Source organism: Somniosus microcephalus, chromosome 34 (genome assembly GCF_052327205.1).
Source record: "Somniosus microcephalus isolate GS21.2 chromosome 34, FLI_Smic_1.0, whole genome shotgun sequence".
Lineage (NCBI taxonomy): Eukaryota > Metazoa > Chordata > Chondrichthyes > Squaliformes > Somniosidae > Somniosus > Somniosus microcephalus.
Genome location: NC_141020.1, coordinates 6397639 through 6421496, shown reverse-complemented (window position 1 = coordinate 6421496; position 23858 = coordinate 6397639). Strand labels below are relative to the sequence as shown.

Sequence of the window (23858 nt, the reverse complement as noted above, 5' to 3'; positions counted from 1 at the left end):
GTCTGTGACCCTTCGTCAGAACTGGAAAAGGTTAGAGATGGAACAGATATTAAGCAGGTGCAGAGGCAGAGAAAGAGGGGAGAAGGAGCGTTCTGTGCTAGGGTAGGAGGCAGGGGAGATTAAATGTTACAAATGGGGATGGCAGAATCATAAACAGCTGAAAAATGGGGGCCGAGGTTATGGTCTGAAATTGTTGAACTCGATGTTGAGTCCAGAAGGCTGTCGAGTGCCTAATCGAAAGATGAGGTGCTGTTCCTCGAGCTTACGTTGAGCTTCATTGAGTGTAAGAGGCCGAGGACGGAGAGATCAGAGTGGGAGTGGAGTGGAGAATTAAAATGACAGGTGACCGGAAACGCGGTGTCACCCTTACGGACTGAACAGAGATGTTCGGGTAACACCAAACTTGGGATTTTGAAAGCCTACAGATTGTACGAGGAAGGGGGCAAAGCGTGAGAAAAAAAACGAACGAACTTGCATTTCTATAGCGCCTTTCACCACCTCAGGACGTCCCAAAGTGCTTCTGCAGCCAATTAAGTATTTTTGAAGAGTAGTCACTGTCCTAATACAGGAAACGCTTTTTTATCCGGCACCGACGGGACCGCCGTGGTGCTGGTTGATCAAAAAGTCCGGGTTACAGAGAGGTATACTTACCAAGGTACGAGAGCCCCGCACACGGCCACAGGTGCAGGAGCCCCGGTTACACGGCACTTGTGCAGGAGTCCCGGTTACACGGCCACAGGTGCAGGAACCCCGGTTGCACGGCCACTAAGGCATAGTAAAACTTACCTGAACCTACTCCTGAATTTTGCCGGTTAAGAGAGATTTCCGTATATTTAGCTGCCGGTTAAGAGAGTTTCCTTTAGATAGATTGGGGAGCTTCATTAAAAGGCATGACGGTGGATAGGCAATGGCTAACATTTAAGGAACAAATGCATGAATTGCAACAGTTATACATTCCTTTCTGGTGCAAAAACACAAAAGGAAAAGCAGCCCAACCATGGCTAACAAAAGAAATTAGGGATAGGATTAGGTCCAAAGAGGAGTCATATAAAGTTGTCAGAAAAAGTAGCAAGCCTGAGGATTGGGAGCAGTTTAGAGTTCAGCAAAAAAAGACCAAGAGATTGATTAAGAGGGGAAAAATAAAGTATGAGAGTAAACTTGCAAGGAACATAAAAGCGGACTGTAAAAGCTTCTACAAGTATGTAAAAAGAAAAAGATTAGTGAAGACAAATGTAGGTCCCTTACAGTCAGAAACGGGAGAATTTATAATGGGGAACAAGGAAATGGCAGAGCAATTAAACAAATACTTTTGGTTCTATCTTCATGGAAGAGGAAACAAATAACTTCCCAGAAATGCTAGGGAACCAAGGGTCTAGTGAGAAGGAGGAATTAAAGGAAACTAATATTAGTAAAAAAAGTGCTGGAGAAATCCCCAGGGCCTGATAATCTGCATCCCAGAGTACTAAAAGAGGTAGCCATGGAAATAGTGGATGCATTGGTTGTCATCTTCCAAAATTCTATAGATTATGGAACAGTTCCTGCAGATTGGAGGGTGGCAAATGTAATCCCACTATTTAAAAAAGGAGGGAGAGAAAACAGGGAACTACAGACCGGTTAGCCTAACATCAGTAGTAGGGAAAATGCTAGAGTCTATTATAAAGGATGTGATAACAGGGCACTTAGAAAATATCAACGGGATTAGACAAAGTCAACATGGATTTATGAAAGGGAAATCGTGTTTGACAAACCTACTGGAGTTTTTTGAGGATGTAACTGGTAGGATAGATAAGGGAGAACCAGTGGATGTGGTGTATTTGGATTTTCAGAAGGCCTTTGATAAAGTCCCACATAAGAGGTTAGTGTGCAAAATTAAAGCACATGGGATTGGGGGCAATATACTGGCATGGATTGAAAATTGGTTAACAGACAGGAAACAGAGAGTAGGAATAAATGGGTCTTTTTCAGGGTGGCAGGCGGTGACTAGTGGGGTACCGCAGGGATCAGTGCTTGGGCCCCAGCTATTCACAATATAGATCAATGATTTGGATGAGAGAACCAAATGTAATATTTCCAAGTTTGCTGACGACACGAAACTAGGTGGGATTGTGAGTTGTGAGGAGGATGCAAAGAGGCTTCAAGGCGATTTAGACAAGTTGAGTGAGTGGGCAAATACATGCCAGTTGCAGTATAACGTGGATAAATGTGAACTTCGGTAGAAAAAACAGAAAGGCAGAGTATTATTTAAATGGTGATAGATTGGGAAATGCTGATGTACAAAGGGACCTGGGTGTCCTTGTGCACCAGTCACTGAAAGCAAACATGCAGGTGCAGCAAGCAGTTAGGAAGGCAAATGGTATGTTGGCCTTCATTGCAAGAGGATTTGAGTACAGGAGCAAGGATGTCTTACTACAGTTATACAGGGCCTTGGTGAGACCACACCTGGGGTACTGTGTGCAGTTTTGGTCTCCTTACCTAAGAAAGGATATACTTGCCATAGAGGGAGTGCAGCAAAGGTTCACCAGACTGATTCCTGGGATGGCAGGACTGTCAAATGAGGAGAGATTGGGTCGACTAGGCCTGTATTCACTAGAGTTTAGAAGAACGAGAGGGGATCTCATTGAAACGTATAAAATTCTGACAGGGCTAGACAGACTGGATGCAGGGAGGATGTTTCCCCTGGCTGGGGGTTCGAGAACAAGGGGTCACAGTCTCAGGATATGGGGTAGGACAGTTAGGACTGAGATGAGGAGAAATTTCTTCACTCAGAGGGTGGTGAACCTGTGGAATTCTCTACCACAGAAGGCTGTGGAGGCCAAGTCACTGAATATATTTAAGGAGGAGATAGATAGATTTCTAGACACAAAAGGCATCAAGGGGTATGGGGAGAGCACGGGAATATGGTATTGAGATGGAGGATCAGCCATGATCATAGTGAATGGCGGAGCAGGCTCGAAGGGCCGAATGGCCTACTCCTGCTCCTAGTTTTTTCTATATTTCTATGTAATGTAGGATACCCTTACCTAACAAATCTATTGAGCTGGCTTGAAAGCTGCAATTGCCCCACAACATCCATGGCTTTTTGGGAGGGAGGGTAGAATTACAAATTTCTACTGCCCTTTGTGTGAAGAAGTGCTTCCTGATTTCCTTCCTGAACAGCCTGGCTCTAATTTTAAGATGGTCCCATAAAATGGAGTCTGGGGCGCCACACATGAAAACAGATCAACGTTTCCATTCATTTGCATTCATCACGTGCGGCAGATACAGACAGACCTCCGGTGTCCCAATTGGGGATTGATCCCACGCCATTGCTGCCCTTTCCCAATCTCCTGGCCCACAAAACTCAAGCCAGGAAGTAAGATGTTTTAAACCGGTCCCACGCTCACAGTGGGGGCCTTTGATCGACGGGAAGCACAGAGTCAGAGAGTCAGCACAAGTCGCAGACCCATCTCCCGACCCCACACTCTCTCCCACTCAGAGCTTGGGATCGGTGAATTTCTTCTTCGGCAGCAACTCCCGCACCTGCGAGCCGCCACCACCTAGAAGGACAGGGGCCGCCGGAGCACGGGAACACCGCCACCTCCGGGTACCCATCCAAGTCACACACACTATCCAGACTTGGACATCTCTCCCCTGCTCCTTCATCGTGACTGGATCAGAACAGTGGAAACCCCCTCCCCTAACAGCACTGTGGGAGCACCTACACCACACGGGCTGCAGCGGTTCAAGGAGGCGGCCCACCACCACCTTCTCGAGGGGCAACTAGGGATGGGCAATAAAGGCCGACCTTGGCTAGCGACACCCACATCCCCAGAAAAATGCACCCTTATAAGTACAAACAGAAGCCAAGTAGCCTGGGGCCTCTCGGACATAGATTGGAAGGCCTCACCAGCTGTCCATTGGACAACCCCCCCCCCCAACCCACAAGTGGACCTCATCAACCGCAGAATGTAGGGTCAACCGGCAGACTAAACAGAATTCCAGCAGCATCTATTAATGAAGACAGCTTGCTGTCGAACCTCAAGAGCAGGGCTTTCATTCAAGACAGGTTTACGACACTTGACTGTTCCTCCCTCCCTTCCTTGTGGCCAAGTCGCAGTTACCAGCTATCGGGTAACACGGGCGCCTCCCGAAAAATACACAGAACGAGAATGGGTTTATAGTTTAACACGAGGAAGAGTTTGCCACATCAGATAGCAATTAAATGCCAAAAAGAGTATTTTAGTTTATAAAGGCATCTTACCTTTGAAGTGACTGTGCAGGCGGACACTGTGCAGGCGGAGTTGGAAAGCTGCCTAGAAACTATTTCTCGACTGTTTAAAGGAAGGAAGTTTTCCACGGGCCATTACTTTATCATAGATTAGTGAAAAGATGCACATTACAAACTAACCTCCAACTCACTCAGTCTCAGTTCTGTAACTATCTGCCCCCACTCACATCCTTCAGATGATGTACTCCCAAGTCTTCTGACAACCTCCACTCCCCATCCCCCTACTCTTGATACTGGTTTTAACTCAAACGATTGGCCTCCAACGTAAACCTACGCTGTCCGTCCGCCGATTGAAGCGTGACTGGGTGTTGGATCATAAAAATTCGACTACCTCCATTTGATTCTCTGAGCCGCAGGTAGCAATCACAGGCTCGGAAAGTTTGAACACTGCTCGCACTCTCCTGCCAATGCGCTCGCAATCCTGATGTGTTCAGAGTCCCATCTATAAAGCGTAGTGTACACCTAGGCTCCTGCTTTCAATCGTATCAGCACCAGCCTTGCGTTACCCAGAGGCAAGAAGCAGGGGGGGGGGGGGGGGGGGAGGCAATAATATTTTATTGCCCTCCCTTATTTTTCTCCCCTACGGGAGGTGTTGACAGGCTGGTTTCAGTAGTGGCCCTCCAGAACCTCACAAAGTGGCCAAGCCAAGGAAACAAGATAGTCAGCAGGCTGTCCAACAACAGAAGGCAGGTTGAGACGTTAAACTGAGGCCCCGTCTGCTCTCTCAGGTGGACGTAAAAGATCCCACGGCCACTATTTCAAAGAGGAGCAGGGGGGAGTTCATCTCTGGTGTCCTGGGGCCAATATTTATCCCTCAACCAACATCACTGGGGCAGATTGTCTGGTCATTGCCACGTTGCTGTTTGTGGGATCTTGCTGTGCGCGGGTTGGCTGCCGCGTTTCCTACGTTGCACTGCAAGGGGTACGTCATCGGCTGTGCAGCGCTTTAGTCGTGAAAGGCGCTGTAGAAATACAAGTCTGTCTTTCTGGCACGGGCTCGATGGGCCGAATGGCCTCCTCCTGTGCTGTGACCATTCTATGATCACATCGTGATATGGTCCTCATCTGACCATCGCACGCAGGTTCACACTCGCACTCAGACACACTTCTCCGCAAGGGGGTACTGGAACATAGAAACATCGAGATGAAAACAGACCAGTTCGCCTCCTCCCATCCTGGTAGTCCCAGGATACAAGGATAATGGAGTTGTTGACTAATCACAGCAATCAATCTCTATCAATGAGTCTACAACAGACCCAGACACGAGGTGAGGAAAACCCCCAGTGGTGGAGAGCTTTGGGAACCAGAGGTCCAAAGGCACCTGGTCCTCCCGGGCACGCTGCACTCCCCACACATCGGGCTGAATTTTGCCGGTGCTCAGAGTGTGGGTCCGCTGTCAAAAATCACAAAGATTGACAATGGGTCGGTATCCCGCTGTAAACCTGCCTCCTCGTCAGTTTCCCAAGTGTCTGGTCTGTCATCCCTGAACAGACCCGACACCAAGTGACGGGTAAGCCAATTTAGATAGTTAGAAGTTTATTAAAAGGCAGTTAAGATCCATTTTCCCATGCACTTACCATTTTACAAGGTTTTAAACGAGGTTCCTGGAGAGCAGCTATCACGTCAGGTAAGTATGTTGGGTTCTCGGTGACTGTGGATTGCTGTGAATACGTGAAAGCTGCAAAAGTGGTTTAAAACCTGTCGTTTCACAGCTGGTCACTTCCCAATCTTAGAAGCGGGAGCATTAATGATTTGGAACCCACTTTTGAGCTTTATGCACTTTTGACGTGTTTGGAGTAAGCTCTCTGTCCACTGTCACCTCCTTGAAATAACCTATCTCAACATTGACATTACTTCGGTCATCTCAACCTCACCTGCCATCTATTCCATCAGCATCGGTGCCCTTAGAAAAAATCTCACCTTGGTCCTCAGAATCCCAACACCATCAGCCCCAACACCAGCATCACCGGGCACACCAGCAGCACCAACATCCACACCAACCTTCTCCGCAATCAACGGATGCTGCACTGGACACAGGGCATCATCACCGGTGTACATTGCTGCCCGGGAGGCCAGGGATGGCCTCACCATGGCCAGATTTACTTTACTTGACGCTGTACACCCTGGCTGCCACATGATGCGCCAGGTTGGCACCACCCCACACCAACACCATAAAGCGTCCCTACAATGTCCAAGCCATTCCTTTCACACTCGTCATCATTTTGGTGGTGGGGGGGGGGGGGGGTGGGGAAAGAGGGAGGGCAGGGAACGTTATGTCTCACCATTCACTGCAACTCACTAAGACACTTCCAAAGGTGCACACAAATCTGTCCAAGAACAAAGTGTTGAAAGTAAATATTTCAATGTTTGACAGCACATTAACAGAAACTTCACATGAACATTGGATAAAACACCCAAGTGCCTACCCTTGAGTGTTATTAGTTGGTACGACTGCACTAGGATGAGGGCGAGTGCGAGGGGTGGCTAGTGAGATGGGGATGTGATAATGTAGATAGAGAGGGGTGGGTGGAGGCCCAAGGTAAGTTGGTGTGAGTAAGGATGTGCAGGAGTAGGGTAGGAAAGACAGTGATGGGGATGTGATGAGTGGCACAGCAGGATGAGGTTTGAGTGTGGCTTGGCAGTAACGTTTCCTGATCTACTGAGATCGTTGAAAGCCAGGTCCTCCCGACGACATCCCTGCTCGTGTCCTCCTGTGCCATGTGCAACCAGGCTATGTTGGTCTCCTGGGGAGGTCTCTTCTGCCCATTAGAAGGGAAGAGAACCTCCCTGTGCGCTGTGACTCCCTCCATAATGGAGGGAGTCATGGGAGAGCCTGGGTACAGCCGTGCACCTTTGTGCAGTGCTCGTCAGTGTTTGCAGCCCCTCAATGCTGCAGAACACGGACAGCACAAACGTCAAAATCAATTTGGACATGGCCCCTTTAAGGAAACCGGCTGATGACACGTCATCAAATGAGGTCATCAGACCCACTTCCTATTAATTGGCTGGGAACCTCGCAGGGCGGGGCTTAAGAAGCCCTATTAATGCAGGAGGGCCGGATCAAGGCAGGTGCCAGGTCCCCACACGCCACAGACGTCACCAGCCACGGTTGGAAAAATCCAGCCCGTCATGTCTCCAACTACTCATATACTGGATCCCGAAAGGTTATTGCCTGAAAGCAATCTATCTAATTTGCATCCGAATCAATCATTACTGTTTGCTTTCACTCTCTCCCTTGGGAGCCTGTTCCATGGATTGCCCACTCGCTCACTGAAATATTGTTTCCGCAGATTAGTTTCGAATTTACCCACCACTTCAAGCGCAGGCCCTGTCCTCTGGTTCTGGTTCTACCGTCCCGGACAAGGTGAAACCGCTGGTCACGGGCGCAGTTATCCAGTCCCTTTAGCATCCGCAAACCAGCAAACAGTGTAGAATGGTGAGGAGGGCGGCACCCTGGAATGCTGGCTCAGCTCCGTGGGAGGGACGGAGACCAATGGTAACCACCCCGAGATCAGCCGAGGCAGCGGAGATTGAATCGGGGATATCCCAGTCTGCGAGGCTTAGATTACATAGAACATACAGCACACAGAAACAGGCCATTCGGGCCCAACAGGTCCATAGAAACATAGAAGATAGGAGCATGAGTAGGCCATTCGGCCCCTCGAGCCTGCTCCGCCATTTAATGAGATCATGGCTGATCATCCAAATTCAGTACCCTGTTCCTGCTTTCTCTCCATGTCCCTTGATCCCCTTTAGCCTTAAGAAATATATCTAACTCCTTCTTGAATATATTTAATGAATTGGCCTCAACTGCCTTCTGTGGTAGAGAATTCCACAGGTTCACCACTCTCTGGGTGAAGAAATTCCTCCTCATCTCAGTCCTAAATGGCTTACCCCTTATCCTTAGACTGTGACCCCTGGTTCTGGACTCCCCGACCATTGGGAACATCCTTCCAGCATCTAGTCTGTCTAGTCCTGTTAGAATTTTATAAGTTTCAATGAGATCCCCTCTCATTCTTCTAAACTCCAGCGAATACAAAGTCCATGCCGGTGTTTATGCTCCACACGAGCCTCCTCCCACCCCATCAGCATATCCTTCTATTCCTTTCTCCCTCATGTGTTTAATCGAGCCTCTCCTTAACTGCATCTATGCTCTTCGCCTCAACCACTCCCTGTGGTAGCGAGTTCCACATTCTCACCACTCTCTGGCTGAAGAGGTTTTGCCTGAATTCCTTATTGGATTTATTGGTGACCGTCTTATATCTATGGTCTCCTAATGGAAACATCATCTTTACGTCTACTCTATTGAACCCATTTGTAATTTCACAGGCCTCTATTGAGAGTACAGGAACAAGGATGTCTTGCTCCAGTTGTACAGGGCCTTGGTGAGACCACATCTTGAGTATTGTGTGCAGTTTTGGTCGCCTTATGAGGAAGGATGTTCTAGCCATGGAAGGAGTTCAGTGAAGCTTCACCAGGCTAATACCTGGGATGGCAGGAATGACGTATGAGGAGAGATTGGGTCGATTGGGCTTGTACTCGCTGGAGTTTAGAAGAATGAGAGGGGATCTCATTGAAACTTATAAAATTCTAACAGGACTAGACAGACTAGATGCAGGAAAGATGTCCCCGATGGCAGGGGAGTCCAGAACCAGGGGTCACAGTCTAAGGATAATGGGTAAGGCATTTAGGACAGAGATGAGGAGGAATTTCTTCACCCAGAGAGTGGTGAACCTGTGGAATTCTCTACCACAGAAGGCAGTAGAGGCCAATTCATTAAATATATTCAAGAAGGAGTTGGATATATTTCTTAAGGCTAAAGGGATCAAGGGATATGGGGAGAAAGCAGGGACAGGGTACTGAATTTGGATGATCAGCCATGATCACATTGAATGGCGGAGCAGGCTCGAGGAGCCGAATGACCTACTCCTGCTCCTATCTTCTATGTTTCTATGTCACCCCTCACCTTTTTTTTCCCCCTAGAGAAAAGAGCCCCAGCCTGTTCAGTCTTTCCTGATAGTTCGAACCTCTCCATACTGGTATCATTCCTTGTAAATCTTTTCAGCACCTTCTACATCCTTTTGGTAATTATGGAGACCAGAACTGCGCACAGTACTGGTCCAACCAAGGTTGTATGTAAATCTATATAGAGGGCCTACCATTTACCCAGGCCAGTTGCTTTCCTAAACATTTTAAAATAATTACAAGGATTTATCATACTGCATTTAGAAATCTTCAAAAAAAAAAACATCTCCTTCCTACCTCAAACAATTATGATGCGACTTTGGCCATATCATCAAACCCAATCAAAAAAACAGCCCAACTCCAAACACTCTAATCCATTATCTGTGCTCGGTCCAGTTTGTCCTGTGCCTCAGCCAAATGAGTTTTATCGGATAGCTAATGGAACAGTAATGGGCCATCAGTGATCAATATTCTCCTAGCTCCATTTCCATAAAGATTTTGTTCAATGCGCTTCTTCCAGCAGAGCCATAAATGAATGAATTATTCACCGTCATGTGATATTGGGCAGCACACTCGCCTCTGAGTCACAAGGTTGTGGGGTCAAGTCCCACTCCAGGGATTCGAGCACAAAAATCTAGGCCGACACTCAGTGCATTACTGAGGGAGCGCCGCACTGTCGGAGGGGCCGTACTGAGGGAGCGCCGCACTGTCGGAGGGGCCGTACTGAGGGAGCGCCGCACTGTCGGAGGGGCCGTACTGAGGGAGCGCCGCACTGTCGGAGGGGCAGTACTGAGGGAGCGCCGCACTGTCGGAGGGGCCATCTTTCAGATGAGACGTTAAACCGAGACCCCGTCTGCTCGCTCAGGTGGATGTAAAAGATCCCACAGCACTATTTCGAAGAACAGCAGCGGAGTTCTCCCCGGTGTCCTGACCAATATTTATCCCTCAATCAACACAACAAAAACAGATGATCTGGTCATTATCACAGTGCTGTTTGTGGGAGCTTGCTGTGCGCGAATTGGCTGCCGCGTTTCTCACATTACAACAGTGACTCCGCTTCAAAAAGTACTTCATTGGCTGTAAAGCGCTTTGAGACGTCCAGTGGTCGTGAAAGGCGCTATAGAAATGCAAGTCTCTTTCTTTCTTTTATTCTGTATTTATTACAATAAACTTCCAGGGTAGTGTCACAAATCTGCTCCCGAGACAGCCACTAGAAAGGACATAAAGAGCGTCAAGCCTTTCACATCCTCAGGATATCCCGAAGCACTTTGCAGTGAATAGATACATACATAAAAGTTACAATGCAGAGACGGTCCATTCAGCCCAACCAGTCAGTGTTGGCATTTACCCAACACCTGAACAACTATTTGCATTTAAAAAGCGCCTTTAACGTAGTAGAATGTCCCAAGGTGCTTCGCAAGAGCGTTCTCAAAAAGAATTCGACACCATGCCACCCAAGGAGCTGTTAGGACGGGTGAAAAGAGGTCGGTTTTAACGAGTCTCTTCTTAAAGGAGAGAGAGGCGGAGAGGTTGAGGCAGGGAATTCCAGAGCTTAGGGCCCAGGCAGCTGAACCACGGCCGCTGATGGTGGAACGATGGAAATCGGGGGATGCGCAAGAGACCAGAGTTGGGAGGAGCACAGAGATCTCGAAGGGTTGTGGGGCTGGAGGAGGTTACAGAGATAGGGAGGGGGGCGAGAGGTTAGAAGAATGAGAGGGGATCTCATTGAAACTTATAAAATTCTAACAGGACTGGACAGACTAGATGCAGGAAGGATGTTCCCGATGGCGGGGGAGTCCAGAACCAGGGGTCACAGTATAAGGATAAGGGGTAAGCCATTTAGGACTGAGATGAGGAGGAATTTCTTCACCCAGAGAGTGGTGAACCTGTGGAATTCTCTACCACAGAAGGCAGTTGAGGCCAATTCATTAAATATATTCAAAAAGGAGTTAGATATATTTCTTGAGGCTAAAGGGATCAAGGGATATGGGGAGAAAGCAGGGACAGGGTACTGAGTTTGGATGATCAGCCATGATCGCATTGAATGGCGGAGCAGGCTCGAGGGGCCGAATGGCCGACTCCTGCTCCTATCTTCTATGTTTCTATGAGAGGCCATGGATATATTTGAAAACAAGGATGAGTATTCTGAAGAAAAAGAGGCGTTGCCGGACCGGGAGCCAGTGTAAGTCAGCGAGCACAGGGGGCGATGGGTGAACGGGACTCGGTGCGGTTTAGAACACGGGGCAGCCAAGTTTTGGATAAGCTCAGGTTTGCGGAGGGTGCAAGGAGGGAGGCCGGGCCAGGCGAGCGTCGGAAGAGTCGAGTCTGGGCGTAGCAAAGGCACAGGTGAGGGTTCCATGAATATTTCATAAGCAAATAATTCCCGTCACATTTACCCGCCCTGTTCCCATATCCCTTCATGTCCTTTTGCTTCATCCACCTATACAATCGAAGCTTGAATGTGGACATATCGACCGCTAACAGTGCAAGTACATTCCACGGATCTCAAATACCGAAGTGTACAATGTTTAATCCTGCTGTTGTGTCTCTAAGCTGCCAACGTTGAATGCTTCCCAAGTATAAACAGCCTCAGGCCAAATCACTTTTGGTGAGAGAGCTATGCAGATTGGTAATTGTAAATTTAAGGCTTCCAATCAGACATGCCCAGCATTAAGTGACTGGTTTTCTTTTTAAATTGTTACGTCTTTAACAAGTTGGAGTGCACTGGACAAAATGCACACTATATGAAATATATGAGGCAAATACAATTTTGGCTCCTTTGCCTGTTAATGACAGTGAAACAGCAACAGCCAGAACGGTGCTGCTAGTTGATGACACCCACACTCTTGAACGGTGGATAACCAGATGATAACGGCCCATGTTCCAACATTACAGCTGTCCAAAATGCAATTCATTTAGGTTATATACAGTTATTGGACAGCTGGATCCAGACACCTCGCCAATGCTCATCTCCAATTAGAGGGAGTGCCGCACTGCCGGGGGTGCCGTCTTTCGGATGAGACGTTAAATCGAGGCCCCGTCTGTCCTCTCAGGTGGACGTAAAATATCCCACGGCCACAATTTCGAAGAGCAGGGGGAGTTCTCCCTCAATATTTATCCCTCAACCAACATCACTAAAAAACAGATGATCCGGTCATTATCACATTGCTGTTGGTGGGAGCTTGCTGTGCACAAATTGGCTGCCGTGTTTCCTACATTACAACAGTGACTACACTTCAAAAAAGTACTTCATTGGCTGTGAAGCACATTGGGAAGTTGGGGTGGGATGGGATGGGGGGAGGTAAAAGATCCCAAGGCACTATTCTGAGGAAGATCAGGGGAGTCCTCCTCCGAGTCCTGGCCAATATTTTGGAAAAAGCCAGTCTCGCCGTGAATATCAGGTGCGGACAGGATCGGCTTGGCAACTTCCCCTCCCCACCATGGTTCGGTGACCCCAGACTCTCTCTGCTTAGGTTTATACATAAAGAATGGCCACTTGGGAAAGACCCTGGACTCTAACCATGGAACGGCACCCCAGCGTTAATCTACAGCACCTTCTGGAGAGGAGCGGGAATATGTAAAAAAAAACAATTCCGATCCGATTAATTATTTCATATATTAGACCTGAGACACGGGATTGAGTTACCATCTGGCCTCTCTGGACTGAGCAATTCAATTAGATTAATCCAGTTACATCACCCGATGCATGCTTCTCTGGCACCCGGCTGATTTAGTGTCGTGTACAATTAATTTTAATTAACCGACATTTACATATCTATAAATATTAAATACTAGTACATTTCCCGTGGTGTCACCCGTGTCAGTTGATGAACTATACACACAATAGAAGGAAACTTCAGAAACTCACTCCATAGAGCCAACTAGTGGCCAGAGATTGCAACTACATCGTGACAGTTGACATAGCAAAAATTCAATGGGAAATGTTTACATAGCACTTTAGCATGTTAAGTGTGGAACAGAACAGAACAACCAAAAAAAAGAGTTCAACTTACACAAGATCTGCTTGCATTTATATGATGCTTTACATCAAAAGACATAACAAATTATATCTGTGCACAAGTCTATTGAAAACCATAGCAAAGGTGGGGGGAGGAGGCAGGATTGCATTTACCTCCGAAATGAGAAGCCACATCTGCATGGTTTTCAAAAGTTTCTGTGTAGTTTGTATAATACTTCATAGAATCTTACATCTCCGAAGGAGGCTATTCGGCCCATCGTGCCAGTGTTGGCTCTTTGAAAGAGCTCTCCAATTAGTCCCACTCTTTCCGCAAAGCCCTGCAATTTTTCCCCTTCAAGTCTTTATCCAATTCCCCTTCTGAAAGTTACTATTGAATCTGCTTCCACCGCCCTTTCAGGCAGCGCGTCCCAGATCACAACAACTCGCTGTGTAAAAGAATTTCTCACCTCCCCTCTGGTTCTTTTGCCAATTATCTGAAATCTGTGTCCGCTGGTTACCGACCCTTCTGCCACTGGAAACAGTTTCTCCTTATTTACTCGATCAAAACCCATTCATGATTTTGAACACCTCTTTCAAATCTCCTCTTAACCGCCTCTGCTCTAAGGAGAACAACCCCAGCTTCTCTGGTACCAGGGATGAGGGATTACAGTTACGTGACTAGACTGGAGAAGCTGGGGCTGTTCTCCTTAGAGCAGAGGAGGCTAAGAGGGGATTTAATAGAGGCGTTCAAAACCATGAAGGGTTTAGTTAGAGTAAATAAAGGGAAACTGTTTCCAATGGCTGAAGGGTTGATAATGAGTGGACACAGATTTCAGGCAATTGGCAAAAGGATCAGAGGCGGCATGAGGAAAAAATGTTTACACAGAAGATAGGAGCAGGAGTGGGCCATTCGGCCCCTCGAGCCTGTTCCGCCATTTAATGAGATCATGGCTGATCATCCAAATTCAGTACCCGGTCCCTGCTTTCTCCCCATATCCCTTGATCCCTTTAGCCTTAAGAAATATATCTAACTCCTTCTTGAATAAATTTAATGAATTGGCCTCAACTGCCTTGTGTGGTAGAGAATTCCACAGGTTCACCACTCTCTGGGTGAAGAAATTCCTCATCTCTGTCCTAAATGGCTTACCCCTTATCCTTAGACTGTGACCCCTGGTTCTGGACTCCCTCGCCATCGGGAACATCCTTCCTGCATCTAGTCTGTCTAGTCCTGTTAGAATTTTATAAGTTTCAATGAGATCCGCTCTCATTCTTCTAAACTCCAGCGAATATAAGCCCAATCGACCCAATCTCTCCTCATACGTCATTCCTGCCATCCCAGGTATCAGTCTGGTGAATCTTCGCTGCACTCCCTCCATGGCAAGAACATCCTTCATCAGATAAGGCGACCAAAACTGCACACAATACTCAAGGTGCGGTCTCACCAAGGCCCTGTACAACTGTAGCAAGACATCCTTGTTCCTGTACTCGAACCCTCTCGCTATGAAGGCCAACATACCATTTGCCTTCTTAACCGCCTGCTGCACCTGCATGCTTACCTTCAGCGACTGGTGCACAAGGACACCCAGGTCTCGTTGCACTTCCCCTTCTCCCAATTTATTGCCATTCAGATAATAATCTGCCTTCCTGTTTTTGCCACCAAAGTGAATAACCTCGCATTTATCCACATTATACTGCATCTGCCATGTTTCTGCCCAATTACCCAACCTGTCCAAATCATACTGGAGTTTCTTGGCATCCTCCTCACAGCACACACGCCCACCCAGCTTTGTGCCGTCTGCAAACTTGGAGATATTACATCTAGTTCCCTCGTCTAGATCATTTATATATATGGTGAATAGCTGGGGTCCTAGGACCGATCCCTGCGGTACCCCACTAGTCACTGCCTGCCAGTCGGAAAAAGAGCCCTTTATTCCAACTCTTTGCTTCCTGTCTGCCAACCAGTTCTTTATCCAAGTCAGTACCTTGCCATCCCAGGTATCAGCCTGGTGAATCTTCGCTGCACTCCCTCCATGGCAAGAACATCCTTCCTCAGATAAGGCAACCAAAACTGCACACAATACTCATGGTGTGGTCTCACGAACGAGGATTTGGAATGCGCTGCCCGATAGGGCGGTGGATACAGATTCAATAGCGGCCTTTAAAGGGGAATTGGATGAATACTTGAAGGAGAAAAAATTGCAGGGATATGGGGAAGAGCGGGGGAGTGGAACTGACTGGATTGCTCTTTGAAAGAGCCGGCGCAGACTCGACGGGCCGAATGGCCTCCTCCTGTGCTGCACTATTCTGATGATTCTAGTCTCTTTGCGCAACTTCATTTGATAATAAAAGCACTCGAGAGTACATTTCCGTAGCTAAGCCACGCCCGCTGAAAGTAAACACAGCCAGAGATGATAATGGGAAATCGCAAAGTAGACTATTCTGGGAATGGAGCCCAGCAAACTGCTCCCCAGTGAAGGGTGAGACAACGCCCCTTTAAAACAAAAACCTGGAAGATCTATACAAATAAACCTGCAACATTGTACAAAAGGAAAGTTTTTTTTTTAACAAGGGGGGTCAAGCAAAACACCCTCCCCGTGAAAGAAGGGTTCCCACAGAGAACGACATGGACCTGGAGTTAATTAAGCCAGGCCGTCAGTTTGACAGAGCGGAGAGCAAGATTAAGCAGGGTTACAGCAAATTTGAGAGCTCAACCAGGAATGTCGACATTCAGCGCATTGATTGAGAGAGTGATTCGTGGATTCTTGGAGCCAAAGCAGTTGCTCGATTCTGGGGCTACCAGCCTGACCTCGGCGTCACTGAATATTTAAGGCAGTGAAGGGGAAAAACAAACAACCAACTCCTTACAGCCCAACTTCAATTATTAAAACAAAAAGCACCTTTGCCCCGACGCTTTTCATTCGTCAGTTTTCCCCGTAGGTGCCGGCTCCTGCAGGAGGACAGTTCTGGCGAGAGCACACTCGCCCGAGTGGCCACAGCTCATCTGCAAGCCGTGGACCAGTTGAGTGGCATCAAGCTGCTCGACCGTGACATCCTGCACTCACCCACCATTACACAAACACACGCATTTCCAGGAGGGGGTTGGAGGAGGAGGGGGGTTCTCTGAGCAGCAATCAGGAGCATAGAAACACAGGAGCAGGAGTAGGCCATTCGGCCCCTCGAGCCTGCTCCGCCATTCAATGAGATCATGGCTGATCATCCAAACTCAGTACCCTGTCCCTGCCTTCTCCCCATATCCCTTGGTCCCTTTAGCCTTAAGAAATATATCCAACTCCTTCAATGAACCAATGTTCCTCGTCAGCTGTGGCTCAGTGGGCAGCATCCTCTCGCCTCGGAGTCAGAAGGTCGTGGGTTCAAGTCCCACTCCAGGGGCTTGAGCACAAAAAGCTAGGCTGACACTCCCAGTGCGGTGCTGAGGGAGCGCTGCCCTGTCGGAGGCGTAGTCTTTCAGATGAGACGTTAAACCAAGGCCCCGTCTGCTCTCTCAGGTGGACGTAAGAGATCCCACGGCCACTATTTCGAAGAAGAGCAGGGGGGAGTTCTCCCCGGTGTCCTGGGGCCAATGTTTATCCCTCAACCAACATAACAAAAGCAGATTATCTGGTCGTTATCACATTGCTGTTTGTGGGAGCTTGCTGTGCGCAAATTGGCTGCCGTGTTTCCCACATTACAACATCGACTACACTTCAAAAAGTACTTCATTGGCTGTGAAGCGCTTTGAGACGTCCAATGGTCGTGAAAGGCGCTATAGAAATGTAAGTCGTCTTCTTCTTCCCTCTAATTTATTTTCCCGTGCGTGGTCCCTTTAAATTTGCTGCGCGGCATCCTTTCTGGCAGCAACAGCTGGCGAGCGGCCTGCACGGGAGCTCCCAACCGATGCGCGGGCGCGCACTTTAGAGGGAAACGTTGGCAGGCATCTCAGCTTAATTTCCCCTCCCCCTTGTGCCCCCAAAAATCCATGCTAACCCTGGGGTACTGAGACCAATTGTAGCATCGCTAACCGCCCTCCCCGCCCTGGGCCCCTAGTTGTGATTGGCTAATTCAGCACAGACCGGGCATGGAGTCTGGGATCATCTCGATGATTCAGCTACTCGCTGGATAAAGAAACAGACTTGCATTTCTATAGCGCCTTTCACACCCTCAGGACGTCCCAAAACGCTTTACAGCCAATGAAGTACTTTTTGACGTGCAGTCACTGCGGTAATGTAGGAAACGTGGCAGCTGATTTGCGCACAAGGTCCCACAAACAGCAATGAGTTAATGTCCAGATAATCTATTTTAGTGATGTTGGTTGAGGGATAAATATTGGCCCCAGGACACGGGGGAGAACTCCCCCCTGCTCTTCTTCGAAATAGTGGCCGCGGTATCTTTTACGTCCACCCGAGAGGGCAGACGGGGCCTCGGTTTAACGTCTCATCCGAAAGACGGCACCTCAGACAGTGCGGCAATCCCTCAGCACTGCACTGAGAGTGTTGGCCTTGACTAAATCAGCATGTACACAATATTATCCACCTGCACAACAAGTTGCATTTTTGCAGCACTTTTAATGTAGAAGCATGTGCCCAGACACTTCAGGGGAGGTGCAAGATGATTCTGCACATTGGAATTCTGTCATTACAGAGAGGAGGCTCACTGCACAACAGTTGCTCAGAACTGGATTCCATTGGCTAGATCAACCCTGGGTGACTCAGGGCTCGTAACTCACACTTGCGCAGCCTAATGTCACAGTGACATATTGCTGCACACACCCGATCCTGAACACATTCCGTGTGTACAACCTGCCTTAGCAGGTGCAGGACAAGGCACGGCAGACATGCCGTCAGCTCTGGGGAGCCGCAAGTGCGGCAAGCAACGGCAGATTCGGAATTTATTAAATTTAAAAAAGTGAGCAAGCTCCAAATGTTCGCGAATCTCTGGCCATTCACGGTGAGGGATGTCAGCCGTGCGTGACTTGCGAGTTGTAAAGCCTTCCGCCCCCCCACCACTTTTGGGAGGTTGGGTGCAGTGCTGTTGGGATACGGAGAAAGGCTGCTTTACCTCAGCCTCAACAATGGGCCTGTATTCAACAAAAACTTGCATTTATATAGCGCCTTTAACACAGTAAAGCGTCCCAAGGCGCTTCACGGGAGCGATTATCAAACAAAATTTGACACGAGCCACATAAGGAGATATTAGGACAGGTGATCAAAAACTTGGTCAAAGAGGCAGGTTTTAAGGAGCATCTTAAAAAGGGAGAGGGGCGGAGCGGGTTAGGGAGGGAATTCCAGAGCTTAGGGCCAGGCAGCTGAAGGCACGGCCGCCAATGGTGGAGTGATTAAAATCGGGGATATGCAAGAGGGCAGAACTGATCACGCTGCACAAGACAAGTGTAGAAATTCACAGGATATTACACCGTGACAACTCACTTACCTCATTGACGGTTATCCCATGGACAAAGTTGGTTCGCAATGAGTGGCAGGGTGGAGGGGGGACTAATAAAGACATATCCAAGAACACTACACAATGGGCAGGAGAACATGGCCTCAGCAAATTGCGACCACCTATGAAACCCAGATTAGTGAAGCCTTACATTTGGTTTTCAGGCAGGCTTCCGTGACGCAAGCTCGCGCACACAACTTACTAACAGCATCCAAACGGAGAATCTAGCCAAGGGAGCAAGTGGCGAGCAGGAAGTGATTGGTGAGAGGAGGGACCACCCGGTCTGGGTGGACCAATCAGAATACAGAGGGTGACAGGAAGTTACTGAGTCACATTGGCGTATAACAGTATTTTCAGAAACCTTTCTGTGTGCCATGATTCCACCCCCCACCCCCCCCGCCCTTCCGCTCTACAAACATGGAGACATTCCCAGGGAAGCCCTTCACCAATATCGAAACCATCAGGGTCCCCCGACCTAACTCTCAAAAGACAGGTTCAGCTACCCAGACTGAAAACCGTGCAACGGTTTCATAATATAGGTGTCAGCCGTGGCTCAGTGGGCAGCACCCTCTCTCACCTCCGAGGCTGTAGGTGGGGGGGTTCAGGTCCACGCCAGGAGACCCGAGCACAAAAATCCCCCCCCACTCTCTCCCCCCCCACTCTCTCCCTCCCTCCCCTCCCCACTAGCCATCCCTCCCCACCCCCGTCCCCTCCCACTCTCTCACCCCCCTCCCCCCGCACTCTCTCCCTCCCCACACTCATCTCCTCCCTCCCCTCTCCCCACGCTCTCCCTCCCTCCCCTCCCGCCACCTCTCTCCTCCCATCCGCCTCGCACTCTCTCCCTCCCCTCCCCCACTCGCCCCCTCCCCCACTCCCCGCCCCCACTCTCTCCCGCCCTCCCCCACTCTCTCCCTCCCTCCCCTCCCCCACTCTCCCCTCCCCCACTCTCTCCCTCCCTCCCCTCCCCCACTCTCTCCCTCCCTCCCCCACTCTCTCCCTCCCTCCCCCACTCTCTCCTCCCCTCCCCCACTCTCCCCCTCCCCTCCCCACTCTCCCCCTCCCCTCCCCCACTCTCTCCCTCCCCTCCCCCACTCTCTCCCTCCCTCCCCTCCCCCACTCTCTCCCTCCCTCCCCTCCCCCACTCTCTCCCTCCCTCCCCTCCCCCACTCTCCCTCCCCCACTCTCTCCCTCCCCCACTCTCTCCCGCCCGCCCTCCCCTCCCCCACTCCCTCCCCCACTCTCTCCCCTCCTCCACTCTCCCCTCCTCCCCTCCCCCACTCTCTCCCCTCCTCCACTCTCCATCCCCCACTCTCCCTCCCTCCCCCTCCCTCCCCTCCCCCACTCTCCTCCCCTCCCCCACTCCCCTCCCTCCCTCCCCTCCCCCACTCCCTCCCCTCCCCCACTCTCCTCCTCTCTCTCCCTTCCCCCACTCTCTCTCTCCCTCCCCCACTCCCCTCCTCCACTCACTCCCTCCCCCACCCCTCCTCCACTCCCTCCTCCACCCCTCCTCCACTCCCTCCTCCACTCCCTCCCCTCCTCCACTCCCTCCCTCTCCTCCCTCCCCATCTCCACCCCCTCCCCTCTACTCCCGTCCTCCCCTCTCTCCCACTCTCTCCCTCCCTCCCCCACTCTCTCCCTCCCCTCCCCCACTCTCTCCCTCCCCTCCCCCACTCTCTCCCTCCCCTCCCCCACTCTCTCCCTCCCCTCCCCCACTCTCTCCCTCCCTCCCCTCCCCCACTCTCTCCCTCCCTCCCCTCCCCCACTCTCTCCCTCCCTCCCCTCCCCCACTCTCTCCCTCCCTCCCCTCCCCCACTCCCTCCCCCACTCTCTCCCTCCCTCCCCTCCCCCACTCTCCCTCCCCCACTCTCTCCCTCCCCCACTCTCTCCCGCCCGCCCTCCCCTCCCCCACTCCCTCCCCTCCCCCACTCTCTCCCCTCCTCCACTCTCCCCTCCTCCCCCACTCTCTCCCCTCCTCCACTCTCCCATCCCCCACTCTCCCTCCCTCCCCTCTCTCCCTCCCTCCCCTCCCCCACTCTCCTCCCCTCCCCCACTCCCCTCCTCTCTCTCCCTTCCCCCACTCTCTCTCTCCCTCCCCCACTCCCCTCCTCCACTCACTCCCCCACCCCTCCTCCACTCCCTCCTCCACCCCTCCTCCACTCCCTCCTCCACTCCCTCCCCTCCTCCACTCCCTCCCTCTCCTCCCTCCCCATCTCCACCCCCTCCCCTCTACTCCCGTCCTCCCCTCTCTCCCACCCTCCACTCTCTCCCTCCCTTCCCTCCTCCACTCTCTCCCTCCACTCTCTCCCTCCCCTCCTCCACTCCCTCCCTCCACTCCTCCCCCTCCTCCACTCACTCCCTCCCTCCCCTCCTCCACTCTCTCCCTCCCTCCCTCCCCCACTCTCAGGTCGATGAGCTTCTGTTCTGATGAAAGGCCATCGACCAGAAACGTTAACTCTTGTTTCTCTCTCTCCACAGATGCTGCCTGACTTGCTGAATATTTTCAGTTTTTATTTAAGGAGCTATTAGGACAGGTGACCAAAAGCTTGGTCAAAGAAGTAGGCTTTAAGGAGAGTCTTAAAGGAAGAAAGAGAGAGAGGCGGAGAGGTTTAAGGAGGGAATTCCAGAGCTTAGGGCCCAGGCGGCTGAAGGCACGGCCACCAAAGGTGGAGCGATGGAAATCGGGGGATGCTCAAGAGGCTGGAATTGGAGGAGTGCCGAGATCTCGGGGGGGGGGGTTGTGGGGTTACAGGAAGTTACAGAGACAGGGAGGGGGTGAGGCCAGAGGGATTTGAAAATTAGGCGTTGCCAGGCCGGGAGCCAATGTAGGTCAGCGAGCACCGGGGCGGGGTGAACGGGACTCGGTACAGCACAGAAGGAGGCCATTCGGAACATCGTGTCTGTGCCGGCTCTTTGAAAGAGCTCTCCAATTAGTGCCACTTCCCTCCTAGCTTTCTCCCCATAGACCTGCAAATCAGTTCTCTTCAAGTATTTATCCAATTCCCTTTCGAAAGTTACTATTGAATCTGCTTCCACCGCCCTTTCAGGCAGCGCGTTCCAGATCACAACAACTCGCTGCATAAAACACATTTCTCCTCATCTCCCCCCTGGTTGTTTTGTCAATTAAATCTGCGTCCTCTGGTTACTGACCCTCCCGTGTGGGAACAGTTTCTCCTGATGAAAGGTCACCGACCTGAAACGCTAACTCTGTTTCTATTGTCACAGATGCTGCCTGGCCTGCTGAGTGTTTCCAGCATTCTCTCCTTATTAACTCAAACAGAAACCTTCCTAATGCACGAACTCTCTGGAACGCCCCCTCCGCCTTTGCCCCCCCTTCCCCTGAAGCCCCGGTGCTTTGGATTCTCTTTTGCTCCCTCTTGATCGGCGTCTCCTCACCCAGCCGCCCGCAAGGCGCTGAGAAATGTCTCCCAGCATCGAGATCAAGTCGTTATCACACAGCTGAACTGCAGTTCAATACTGATGGGGGAGAGCGGCGGATATGGAAGAACCATTGCAGGATCCTGCAGGTGGTGTTGGACATCCAAAGGGGAGGGGGATTTTTCACAAGCTCACTCGTGTGTGTGTGTTTTTTTGTTAAATAGGAGCTGCCACCTCCAGAAGCTGTAAACTCTAGCCCTTCCCCAACCCCCCCCTCCCCTCAGAGTAAACCACCTCACGGATCAAGCCCCCTCTGGAAGCTCAGCCACTCCCTGAAAACTTCCACAGGGAATATTGAACAGCTAGGGAAACATAGGCAGACATTCAAATGTGATCGCATGCATACAATTTTTTTTTATTTTTTAAAAAGGATCCATTCAAGTTATCAGCGTTGTAACTCACGGTTTTTTAAGCAACACTGTCGAATTCTACAATGCAAGGAAATTCGCAGCAACTTGCTCGTTTTCCTCCCCTCCCCTCCAATTTCAAAAATCCACATTGGTCTCCCTTTTGGAGATTTGTGCTGGTGAGGTTTAAAACGGGAATAAAAACACTGCGGAGAACTTTATGCCTCTCAAAGTGGTACCAAAATGGTCATCTGCAAATCATCCTCTCTCTCTCTCTCTCTCCCCCGGAGCCTCGATCATTACAAGAGAGAAGCAGCCAGTCATCCCATCAAATCACTGCATTACACTTCGCAGGCAGAGAGAGAGAGGCCACTGAAAATGCGTGTATCACGATCAGGTAGCATACAATGAACCGCTTGGACTCACACACAGGCAGGCAGGCAGCCGCCAGCTGCAGCGCGTCAGTTTCAGCCGCTGGAAACACATCTTTTGTAAATTTCACAATGAAACCGAGCACTCTTGCGAGGGCGAAGCAAAGGCGAGACTTACTGGTGCGCTCAAGGCTCTCGATTCCTCCTTCAGTCCCGTCTCTCTCCTGTAATATCCAGACAGGGCCACCGATACTTTCTTGCTATATTGTTGTTTCCAACCACCCCCCCCACCAGATGCTCTCTGGTTTTTTTCCGCCTCTTCCCCCCACCTCCAGTACTGATCATGGAATATATCCCGATGTCTCTCTCGGATGGCAGCTCCGCCACTTTACAACACTCGCCGCCCGATTGCTACAGTTCGCACAAGTTACAGTGTAGCGCGCAGGCGCTCCGCTCCCATTCTTTAATTCGCCCCGTCACAGACCCCGCCCACCTCCCTTCCATTGGCCGCGCCGCCTCATTAAATATGCTCATCAGGCTCTTGCCCTCGATTGGTCCAATCCCACGCCAATCACCCGGGATTCGGAGGGAGGGCCCGAGCCGTAGGGGTAGGGGTGTGGGTGTGGGTGTTCGAGTTCGACTCCAGCACAAAATTCTAGGCTGGCACTCCCAGGGCCAGTGCTGAGGGAGCGCCGCACTGTCGGAGGGGCAGTACTGAGGGAGCGCCGCACTGTCGGAGGGGCAGTACTGAGGGAGCGCCGCACTGTCGGAGGGGCGGTTCTGAGGGAGCGCCGCACTGTCGGAGGGGCAGTACTGAGGGAGCGCCGCACTGTCGGAGGAGCAGTACTGAGGGAGCGCCGCACTGTCGGAGGGGCAGTACTGAGGGAGCGCCGCACTGTCGGAGGGGCAGTACTGAGGGAGCGCCGCACTGTCGGAGGGGCAGTACTGAGGGAGCGCCGCACTGTCGGAGGGGCAGTACTGAGGGAGCGCCGCACTGTCGGAGGGGCAGTACTGAGGGAGCGCCGCACTGTCGGGGGGGCAGTACTGAGGGAGCGCCGCACTGTCGGACGGGCAGTACT

The 23858-nt window shown here is 50.7% G+C and overlaps 1 protein-coding gene across 2 annotated transcripts in view; it reads right to left on the bottom strand.

Moving 5' to 3' along the window:
- Positions 1-23187, bottom strand: part of numbl (NUMB like endocytic adaptor protein) — a 159396-nt gene extending 136209 nt beyond the window's left edge. For both annotated transcript variants that reach the window (XM_085973283.1, XM_085973284.1), the window contains exon 1: positions 22958-23187. The gene's annotated coding sequence lies outside the window, so the exon portion shown is untranslated. The remainder of the gene's footprint in view (positions 1-22957) is intronic.
- Positions 23188-23858: the final 671 nt, after the last annotated feature.